The 9,092-nt window shown below is 43.4% G+C and overlaps 20 non-coding genes across 20 annotated transcripts; all 20 read left to right on the top strand.

Annotated features, from left to right (window-relative positions):
* The first annotated feature begins 686 nt into the window (after positions 1-686).
* Positions 687-758, top strand: TRNAE-UUC (transfer RNA glutamic acid (anticodon UUC)). Its single transcript has one exon. It is a non-coding gene; the product is annotated as a tRNA-Glu (tRNA).
* Positions 759-1,111: 353 nt separating this feature from the next.
* On the top strand, positions 1,112-1,183 carry TRNAE-CUC (transfer RNA glutamic acid (anticodon CUC)). Its single transcript has one exon. It is a non-coding gene; the product is annotated as a tRNA-Glu (tRNA).
* Positions 1,184-1,863: 680 nt separating this feature from the next.
* On the top strand, positions 1,864-1,935 carry TRNAE-UUC (transfer RNA glutamic acid (anticodon UUC)). The gene has a single exon. It is a non-coding gene; the product is annotated as a tRNA-Glu (tRNA).
* Positions 1,936-2,139: 204 nt separating this feature from the next.
* TRNAE-CUC (transfer RNA glutamic acid (anticodon CUC)) lies at positions 2,140-2,211 on the top strand. The gene has a single exon. It is a non-coding gene; the product is annotated as a tRNA-Glu (tRNA).
* Positions 2,212-2,290: 79 nt separating this feature from the next.
* Positions 2,291-2,362, top strand: TRNAE-CUC (transfer RNA glutamic acid (anticodon CUC)). Its single transcript has one exon. It is a non-coding gene; the product is annotated as a tRNA-Glu (tRNA).
* A 79-nt stretch (positions 2,363-2,441) lies between these two features.
* On the top strand, positions 2,442-2,513 carry TRNAE-CUC (transfer RNA glutamic acid (anticodon CUC)). Its single transcript has one exon. It is a non-coding gene; the product is annotated as a tRNA-Glu (tRNA).
* Positions 2,514-3,043: 530 nt separating this feature from the next.
* TRNAE-UUC (transfer RNA glutamic acid (anticodon UUC)) lies at positions 3,044-3,115 on the top strand. Its single transcript has one exon. It is a non-coding gene; the product is annotated as a tRNA-Glu (tRNA).
* A 204-nt stretch (positions 3,116-3,319) lies between these two features.
* TRNAE-CUC (transfer RNA glutamic acid (anticodon CUC)) lies at positions 3,320-3,391 on the top strand. The gene has a single exon. It is a non-coding gene; the product is annotated as a tRNA-Glu (tRNA).
* A 529-nt stretch (positions 3,392-3,920) lies between these two features.
* Positions 3,921-3,992, top strand: TRNAE-UUC (transfer RNA glutamic acid (anticodon UUC)). The gene has a single exon. It is a non-coding gene; the product is annotated as a tRNA-Glu (tRNA).
* Positions 3,993-4,321: 329 nt separating this feature from the next.
* Positions 4,322-4,393, top strand: TRNAE-CUC (transfer RNA glutamic acid (anticodon CUC)). Its single transcript has one exon. It is a non-coding gene; the product is annotated as a tRNA-Glu (tRNA).
* Positions 4,394-4,773: 380 nt separating this feature from the next.
* Positions 4,774-4,845, top strand: TRNAE-CUC (transfer RNA glutamic acid (anticodon CUC)). Its single transcript has one exon. It is a non-coding gene; the product is annotated as a tRNA-Glu (tRNA).
* A 530-nt stretch (positions 4,846-5,375) lies between these two features.
* Positions 5,376-5,447, top strand: TRNAE-UUC (transfer RNA glutamic acid (anticodon UUC)). The gene has a single exon. It is a non-coding gene; the product is annotated as a tRNA-Glu (tRNA).
* A 329-nt stretch (positions 5,448-5,776) lies between these two features.
* On the top strand, positions 5,777-5,848 carry TRNAE-CUC (transfer RNA glutamic acid (anticodon CUC)). The gene has a single exon. It is a non-coding gene; the product is annotated as a tRNA-Glu (tRNA).
* A 681-nt stretch (positions 5,849-6,529) lies between these two features.
* Positions 6,530-6,601, top strand: TRNAE-CUC (transfer RNA glutamic acid (anticodon CUC)). Its single transcript has one exon. It is a non-coding gene; the product is annotated as a tRNA-Glu (tRNA).
* Positions 6,602-6,805: 204 nt separating this feature from the next.
* On the top strand, positions 6,806-6,877 carry TRNAE-CUC (transfer RNA glutamic acid (anticodon CUC)). The gene has a single exon. It is a non-coding gene; the product is annotated as a tRNA-Glu (tRNA).
* A 680-nt stretch (positions 6,878-7,557) lies between these two features.
* On the top strand, positions 7,558-7,629 carry TRNAE-UUC (transfer RNA glutamic acid (anticodon UUC)). The gene has a single exon. It is a non-coding gene; the product is annotated as a tRNA-Glu (tRNA).
* Positions 7,630-7,833: 204 nt separating this feature from the next.
* TRNAE-CUC (transfer RNA glutamic acid (anticodon CUC)) lies at positions 7,834-7,905 on the top strand. The gene has a single exon. It is a non-coding gene; the product is annotated as a tRNA-Glu (tRNA).
* Positions 7,906-7,984: 79 nt separating this feature from the next.
* On the top strand, positions 7,985-8,056 carry TRNAE-CUC (transfer RNA glutamic acid (anticodon CUC)). Its single transcript has one exon. It is a non-coding gene; the product is annotated as a tRNA-Glu (tRNA).
* A 628-nt stretch (positions 8,057-8,684) lies between these two features.
* TRNAE-UUC (transfer RNA glutamic acid (anticodon UUC)) lies at positions 8,685-8,756 on the top strand. Its single transcript has one exon. It is a non-coding gene; the product is annotated as a tRNA-Glu (tRNA).
* Positions 8,757-8,960: 204 nt separating this feature from the next.
* On the top strand, positions 8,961-9,032 carry TRNAE-CUC (transfer RNA glutamic acid (anticodon CUC)). Its single transcript has one exon. It is a non-coding gene; the product is annotated as a tRNA-Glu (tRNA).
* Positions 9,033-9,092: the final 60 nt, after the last annotated feature.

The raw sequence follows: 9,092 nt of genomic DNA, 5'->3' as shown, positions 1-9,092 counted from the left end.
AAGTTCACCTGCTCTTTTTAGAAAGTCAGTAGAATATTTCAAATATTCAATATTGACCCCTCAACACGTACTCCCTTCAAAATAGTTAATTTCATGATAAAATGTTTTCGGAAAATGTAATTGTTCTTGAAAAAGCGTAGATATGTAATTTTTTCAATTAATTTAGAGGGAATGGATCAGTAAAATCAGTTGATTGAATTTAATATTGATTAAGGATTAAATGGATAAAAATAACTAAAACAATTGCAATATCTGAAACTTCAGTCAAATGATAAACCTCACACATATCGTTTGTTTTTTCGGACTTGGTCTAAACCAAGACGTTTTTTTATAATAAATTTAAAGACACATTTATAGGAATAATATTTAGGGTTGTTTCAACCAGTCCGATATAGTCTAGTGGCTAGGATATCTGGCTCTCACCCAGAAGGCGAGAGTACGATTCCCGGTATCGGAGCGAGTGCTTTTGTACCGGTTTTCAAGAATAGACTTAAGGATATAGGTTTATGATTAGAATTAAGACTTAGTTGAGGAAGTCCGATATGGTCTAGTGGCTAGGATAACTGCTTTGTACCCAGAAGGCCCGGCTTCGATTCCCGGTATCGCAGCGAGTGTTTTGTAAAGCATTTCAAAAATAGACTTAAGGATATAGGTTTATGAATAGAATTAAGACTTGGTTAAGCAAGTCCGATATGGTCTAGTGGCTAGGATATCTGGCTTTCACCCAGAAGGCCCGGGTTCGATTCCCGGTATCGGAGCGAGTGTTTTTTACCGCTTTTCAAGTATAGAATTAAGACTAGGTTGAGCAAGTGCAATATGGTCTAGTCGCTAGGATACCTGACTTTCATCCAGAAGGCCCGGGTTCGATTCCCGGTATCGGAGCACGTGGTTTTGTACCGCTTTTCAAGAATAGACTTAAGGATATAGGTTTATGAATAGAATTAAGACTTGTTTAACCAAGTCCGATATGGTCTAGTGGCTAGGATATCTGGCTCTCACCCAGAAGGCCGGATTCGATTCCCGGTATCGGAGCGAGTGCTTTTGTACCGCTTTTCAAGAATAGACTTAAGGTAATAGATTTATGAATAGAGTTAAGACTTGGTTAAGCAAGTCCGATATGGTCTAGTGGCTAGGATATCTGGCTCTCACCCAGAAGGCCCGGGTTCGATTCCCGGTATCGGAGCGAGTGCTTTTGTACCGCTTTTCAAGAATAGACTTAAGGATATAGGTTTATGAATAGAATTAAGACTTGATTAAGCAAGTCCGATATGGGCTAGTGGCTTGGATATCTGGCTGTCACGCAGAAGGGCGGGTTCGATTCCCGGTATCGGAGTGAGTGCTTTTGTACCGCTTTTCAAGAATAGACTTAAGGATATTGGTTTATGAATAGAATTAAGACTTGATTAAGCAAGTCCGATATGGGCTAGTGGCTAGGATATCTGGCTCTCACCCAGAAGGGCGGGTTCGATTCCCGGTATCGGAGTGAGTGCTTTTGTACCGCTTTTGAAGAATAAATTTACGGACACATTTATAGGAATAATATTTAGGGTTGTTTCAACCAGTCCGATATAGTCTAGTGGCTAGGATATCTGGCTCTCACCCAGAAGGCGAGAGTACGATTCCCGGTATCGGAGCAAGTGCTTTTGTACCGGTTTTCACGAATAGACTTAAGGATATAGGTTTATGAATAGAATTAAGACTTGGTTGAGGAAGTCCGATATGGTCTAGTGGCTAGGATAACTGCTTTGTACCCAGAAGGCCCGGCTTCGATTCCCGGTATCGCAGCGAGTGTTTTGTAAAGCATTTCAAAAATAGACTTAAGGATATAGGTTTATGAATAGAATTAAGACTTGGTTAAGCAAGTCCGATATGGTCTAGTGGCTAGGATATCTGGCTTTCACCCAGAAGGCCCGGGTTCGATTCCCGGTATCGGAGCGAGTGCTTTTGTACCTCTTTCCAAGAATAGAATTAAGACTAGGTTGAGCAAGTACAATATGGTCTAGTCGCTAGGATACCTGACTTTCACCCAGAAGGCCCGGGTTCGATTCCCGGTATCGGAGCACGTGGTTTTGTACCGCTTTTCAAGAATAGACTTAAGGATATAGGTTTATGAATAGAATTAAGACTTGTTTAACCAAGTCCGATATGGTCTAGTGGCTAGGATATCTGGCTCTCACCCAGAAGGCCCGGGTTCGATTCCCGGTATCGGAGCGAGTGCTTTTGTACCGCTTTTCAAGAATAGACTTAAGGTAATTGGTTTATGAATAGAATTAAGACTTGATTAAGCAAGTCCGATATGGTCTAGTGGCTAGGATATCTGGCTCTCACCCAGAAGGCCCGGGTTCGATTCCCGGTATCGGAGCGAGTGCTTTTGTACCGCTTTTCAAGAATAGACTTAAGGATATTGGTTTATGAATAGAATTAAGACTTGACTAAGCAAGTCCGATATGGTCTAGTGGCTAGGATATCTGGCTCTCACCCAGAAGGCCCGGGTTCGATTCCCGGTATCGGAGCGAGTGCTTTTGTACCGCTTTTCAAGAAAAGACTTAAGGATATTGGTTTATGAATAGAATTAAGACTTGATCAAGCAAGTCCGATATGGGCTAGTGGCTAGGATATCTGGCTCTCACCCAGAAGGGCGGGTTCGATTCCCGGTATCGGAGTGAGTGCTTTTGTACCGCTTTAGAAGAATAAATTTAAAGACACATTTATAGGAATAATATTTAGGGTTGTTTCAACCAGTCCAATATAGTCTAGTGGCTAGGATATCTGGCTCTCACTCAGAAGGCGAGAGTACGATTCCCGGTATCGGAGCGAGTGCTTTTGTACCGGTTTTCAAGAATAGACTTAAGGATATAAATTTATGATTAGAATTAAGACTTGGTTGAGGAAGTCCGATATGCTCTAGTGGCTAGGATAACTGCTTTGTACCCAGAAGGCCCGGCTTCGATTCCCGGTATCGCAGCGAGTGTTTTGTAAAGCATTTCAAAAATAGACTTAAAAATATAGGTTTATGAATAGAATTAAGACTTGGTTAAGCAAGTCCGATATGGTCTAGTGGCTAGGATATCTGGCTTTCACCCAGAAGGCCCGGGTTCGATTCCCGGTATCAGAGCGAGTGTTTTTGTACCGCTTTTCAAGAATAGAATTAAGACTAGGTTGAGCAAGTACAATATGGTCTAGTCGCTAGGATACCTGACTTTCACCCAGAAGGCCCGGGCTCGATTCCCGGTATCGGAGCACGTGGTTTTGTACCGCTTTTCAAGAATAGACTTAAGGATATAGGTTTATGAATAGAATTAAGACTTGTTTAACCAAGTCCGATATGGTCTAGTGGCTAGGATATCTGGCTCTCACCCAGAAGGCCCGGGTTCGATTCCCGGTATCGGAGCGAGTGCTTTTGTACCGCTTTTCAAGAATAGACTTAAGGTAATTGATTTATGAATTGAATTAAGACTTGGTTAAGCAAGTCCGATATGGGCTAGTGGCTAGGATATCTGGCTCTCACCCAGAAGGGCGGGTTCGATTCCCGGTATCGGAGTGAGTGCTTTTGTACCGCTTTTGAAGAATAAATTTACAGACACATTTATAGGAATAATATTTAGGGTTGTTTCAACCAGTCCGATATAGTCTAGTGGCTAGAATATCTGGCTCTCACCCAGAAGGCGAGAGTACGATTCCCGGTATCGGAGCAAGTGCTTTTGTACCGGTTTTCACGAATAGACTTAAGGATATAGGTTTATGAATAGAATTAAGACTTGTTGAGGAAGTCCGATATGGTCTAGTGGCTAGGATAACTGCTTTGTACCCAGAAGGCCCGGCTTCGATTCCCGGTATCGCAGCGAGTGTTTTGTAAAGCATTTCAAAAATAGACTTAAGGATATAGGTTTATGAATAGAATTAAGACTTGGTTAAGCAAGTCCGATATGGTCTAGTGGCTAGGATATCTGGCTTTCACCCAGAAGGCCCGGGTTCGATTCCCGGTGTCGGAGCGAGTGCTTTTGTACCGCTTTTCAAGAATAGAATTAAGACTAGGTTGAGCAAGTACGATATGGTCTAGTCGCTAGGATACCTGACTTTCACCCAGAAGGCCCGGGTTCGATTCCCGGTATCGGAGCACGTGGTTTTGTACCGCTTTTCAAGAATAGAATTAAGACTTGGTTGAGCAAGTACGATATGGTCTACTCGCTAGGATACCTGACTTTCACCCAGAAGGCTCGGGTTCGATTCCCGGTATCGGAGCACGTGGTTTTGTTCCACTTTTCAAGAATAGACTTAAGGATATAGGTTTATGAATAGAATTAAGACTTGTTTAAGCAAGTCCGATATGGTCTAGTGGCTAGGATATCTGGCTCTCACCCAGAAGGCCCGGGTTCGATTCCCGGTATCGGAGCGAGTGCTTTTGTACCGCTTTTCAAGAATAGACTTAAGGATATAGGTTTATGAATAGAATTAAGACTTGATCAAGCAAGTTCGATATGGGCTAGTGGCTTGGATATCTGGCTGTCACGCAGAAGGGCGGGTTCGATTCCCGGTATCGGAGTGAGTGCTTTTGTACCGCTTTTGATGAATAAACTTAAAGACACCTTTATAGGAATAATATTTTGGGTTGTTTTGGCCAGTCAGATATGGTCTAGTGGCTAGGATATCTGGCTCTCACCCAGAAGGCAAGGGTTCGATTCCCGGTATCGGAGCGAGTGTTTCTGTACCGCTTTTCAAGAATAGACTTAAGGATATTGGTTTATGAATAGAATTAAGACTTGACTAAGCAAGTCCAATATGGTCTAGTGGCTAGGATATCTGGCTCTCTCCCAGAAGGCCCGGGTTCGATTCCCGGTATCGGAGCGAGTGCTTTTGTACCGCTTTTCAAGAATAGACTTAAGGATATTGGTTTATGAATAGAATTAAGACTTGATTAAGCAAGTCCGATATGGGCTAGTGGCTAGGATATCTGGCTCTCACCCAGAAGGGCGGGTTCGATTCCCGGTATCGGAGTGAGTGCTTTTGTACCGCTTTTGAAGAATAAATTTACAGACACATTTATAGGAATAATATATAGGGTTGTTTCAACCAGTCCGATATAGTCTAGTGGCTAGAATATCTGGCTCTCACCCAGAAGGCGAGAGTACGATTCCCGGTATCGGAGCAAGTGCTTTTGTACCGGTTTTCACGAATAGACTTAAGGATATAGGTTTATGAATAGAATTAAGACTTGGTTGAGGAAGTCCGATATGGTCTAGTGGCTAGGATAACTGCTTTGTACCCAGAAGGCCCGGCTTCGATTCCCGGTATCGCAGCGAGTGTTTTGTAAAGCATTTCAAAAATAGACTTAAGGATATAGGTTTATGAATAGAATTAAGACTTGGTTAAGCAAGTCCGATATGGTCTAGTGGCTAGGATATCTGGCTTTCACCCAGAAGGCCCGGGTTCGATTCCCGGTGTCGGAGCGAGTGCTTTTGTACCGCTTTTCAAGAATAGAATTAAGACTAGGTTGAGCAAGTACGATATGGTCTAGTCGCTAGGATACCTGACTTTCACCCAGAAGGCCCGGGTTCGATTCCCGGTATCGGAGCACGTGGTTTTGTACCGCTTTTCAAGAATAGAATTAAGACTTGGTTGAGCAAGTACGATATGGTCTACTCGCTAGGATACCTGACTTTCACCCAGAAGGCTCGGGTTCGATTCCCGGTATCGGAGCACGTGGTTTTGTTCCACTTTTCAAGAATAGACTTAAGGATATAGGTTTATGAATAGAATTAAGACTTGTTTAAGCAAGTCCGATATGGTCTAGTGGCTAGGATATCTGGCTCTCACCCAGAAGGCCCGGGTTCGATTCCCGGTATCGGAGCGAGTGCTTTTGTACCGCTTTTCAAGAATAGACTTAAGGATATAGGTTTATGAATAGAATTAAGACTTGATCAAGCAAGTTCGATATGGGCTAGTGGCTTGGATATCTGGCTGTCACGCAGAAGGGCGGGTTCGACTCCCGGTATCGGAGTGAGTGCTTTTGTACCGCTTTTGATGAATAAACTTAAAGACACATTTATAGGAATAATATTTTGGGTTGTTCCGACCAGTCAGATATGGTTTAGTGGCTAGGATATCTGGCTCTCATCCAGAAGGCGCGAGTTCGATTCCCGGTATCGGAGCGAGTGCTTTTGTACCGGTTTTCAAGAATAGACTTAAGGATATTGGTTTATGAATAGAATTAAGACTTGGTTGAGCAAGTACGATATGGTCTAGTCGCTAGGATACCTGACTTTCACCCAGAAGGCCCGGGTTCGATTCCCGCTATCGGAGCGAGTGCTTTTGTACCGCTTTTCAAGAATAGACTTAAGGATATTGGTTTATGAATAGAATTAAGACTTGACTAAGCAAGTCCGATATGGTCTAGTGGCTAGGATATCTGGCTGTCACGCAGAAGGGCGGGCTCGATTCCCGGTATCGGAGTGAGTGCTTTTGTACCGCTTTTGATGAATAAACTTAAAGACACATTTATAGGAATAATATTTTGGGTTGCACCGACCAGTCAGATATGGTCTAGTGGCTAGGATATCTGGCTCTCATCCAGAAGGCCCGGGTTCGATTCCCGGTATCGGAGCGAGTGCTTTTGTACCGCTTTTCAAGAATAGAATTAAGACTAGGTTGAGCAAGTACAATATGGTCTAGTCGCTAGGATATCTGACTTTCACCCAGAAGGCCCGGGTTCGATTCCCGGTATCGGAGCACGTGGTTTTGTACCGCTTTTCAAGAATAGACTTAAGGATATAGGTTTATGAATAGAATTAAGACTTGTTTAACCAAGTCCGATATGGTCTAGTGGCTAGGATTTCTGGCTCTCACGCAGAAGGCCCGGGTTCGATTCCCGGTATCGGAGCGAGTGCTCTTTTACCGCTTTTCAAGAATAGACTTAAGGATAATGGTTTATGAATAGAATTAAGACTTGACTAAGCAAGTCCGATATGGTCTAGTGGCTAGGATATCTGGCTCTCACCCAGAAGGCCCTGTTCGATTCCCGGTATCGGAGCGAGTGCTTTTGTACCGCTTTTCAAGAATAGACTTAAGGATATTGGTTTATGAATAGAATTAAGACTTGATTAAGCAAGTCCGATATGGGCTAGTGGCTAGGATATCTGGCTCTCACCCAGAAGGGCGGGTTCGATTCCCGGTATCGGAGTGAGTGCTTTTGTACCGCTTTTGAAGAATAAACTTAAAGACACATTTCTAGGAAAAATATTTAGGGTTGTTTCAGCCAGTCCGATATAGTCTAGTGGCTAGGATATCTGGCTCTCACCCAGAAGGCGAGAGTACGAATCCCGGTATCGGAGCGAGTGCTTTTGTACCGGTTTTTAAGAATAGACTTAAGGATATAGGTTTATGAATAGAATTAAGACTTGGTTGAGGAAGTCCTTTATGGTCTAGTGGCTAGGATAACTGCTTTGTACCCAGAAGGCCCGGCTTCGATTCCCGGTATCGCAGCGAGTGTTTTGTAAAGCATTTCAAAAATAGACTTAAGGATATAGGTTTATGAATAGAATTAAGACTTGGTTAAGCAAGTCCGATATGGTCTAGTGGCTAGGATATCTGGCTTTCACCCAGAAGGCCCGGGTTCGATTCCCGGTATCGGAGCGAGTGCTTTTGTACCGCTTTTCAAGAATAGAATTAAGACTAGGTTGAGCAAGTACAATATGGTCTAGTCGCTAGGATACCTGACTTTCACCCAGAAGGCCCGGGTTCGATTCCCGGTATCGGAGCGAGTGCTTTTGTACTGCTTTTCAAGAATAGACTTAAGGATATAGGTTTATGAATAGAATTAAGACTTGTTTAACCAAGTCCGATATGGTCTAGTGGCTAGGATATCTGGTTCTCACCCAGAAGGCCCGGGTTCGATTCCCGGTATCGGAGCGAGTGCTTTTGTACCGCTTTTAAAGAATAGACTTAAGGTAATTGATTTATGAATAGAATTAAGACTTGATTAAGCAAGTCCGATATGGTCTAGTGGCTAGGATATCTGGCTCTCACCCAGAAGGCCCGGGTTCGATTCCGGGTATCGGAGCGAGTGCTTTTGTACCGCTTTTCAAGAATAGAATTAAGACTAGGTTGAGCAAGTACGATATGGTCTAGTCGCTAGGATACCTGACTTTCACCCAGAAGGCCCGGGTTCGATTCCCGGTATCGGAGCACGTGGTTTTGTACCGCTTTTAAGAATAGACTTAAGACTCGGTTGAGCAAGTACGATATGGTCTACTCGCTAGGATACCTGACTTTCACCCGGAAGGCCCGGGTTCGATTCCCGGTATCGGAGCGAGTGCTTTTGTACCGCTTTTCAAGAATAGACTTAAGGATATTGGTTTATGAATAGAATTAAGACTTGATTAAGCAAGTCCGATATGGTCTAGTGGCTAGGATATCTGGCTGTCACGCAGAAGGGCGGGTTCGATTCCCGGTATCGGAGTGAGTGCTTTTGTACCGCTTTTGATGAATAAACTTAAAGACACATTTATAGGAATAATATTTTGGGTTGTTCCGACCAGTCAGATATGGTCTAGTGGCTAGGATAACTGCTTTGTACCCAGAAGGCCCGGCTTCGATTCCCGGTATCGCAGCGAGTGTTTTGTAAAGCATTTCAAAAATAGACTTAAGGATATAGGTTTATGAATAGAATTAAGACTTGGTTAAGCAAGTCCGATATGGTCTAGTGGCTAGGATATCTGGCTTTCACCCAGAAGGCCCGGGTTCGATTCCCGGTATCGGAGCGAGTGCTTTTGTACCGCTTTTCAAGAATAGAATTAAGACTAGGTTGAGCAAGTACAATATGGTCTAGTCAATAGGATACCTGACTTTCACCCAGAAGGCCCGGGTTCGATTCCCGGTATCGGAGCACGTGGTTTTGTACCGCTTTTCAAGAATAGACTTAAGGATATAGGTTTATGAATAGAATTAAGACTTGTTTAACCAAGTCCGATATGGTCTAGTGGTTAGGATATCTGGCTCTCACCCAGAAGGCCCGGGTTCGATTCCCGGTATCGCAGCGAGTGCTTTTGTACCGCTTTTCAAGAATAGACTTAAGGTAATTGATTTATGAATAGAAT

This window comes from Phalangium opilio, unplaced genomic scaffold, assembly GCF_054372755.1.
Source record: "Phalangium opilio isolate 3A_F unplaced genomic scaffold, DU_Popi_V2 ptg000009l_1, whole genome shotgun sequence".
NCBI classification, from domain to species: domain Eukaryota; kingdom Metazoa; phylum Arthropoda; class Arachnida; order Opiliones; family Phalangiidae; genus Phalangium; species Phalangium opilio.
Note: the sequence above shows the minus strand (reverse complement) of the source record. Positions and strands in the feature narration are given on the sequence as shown.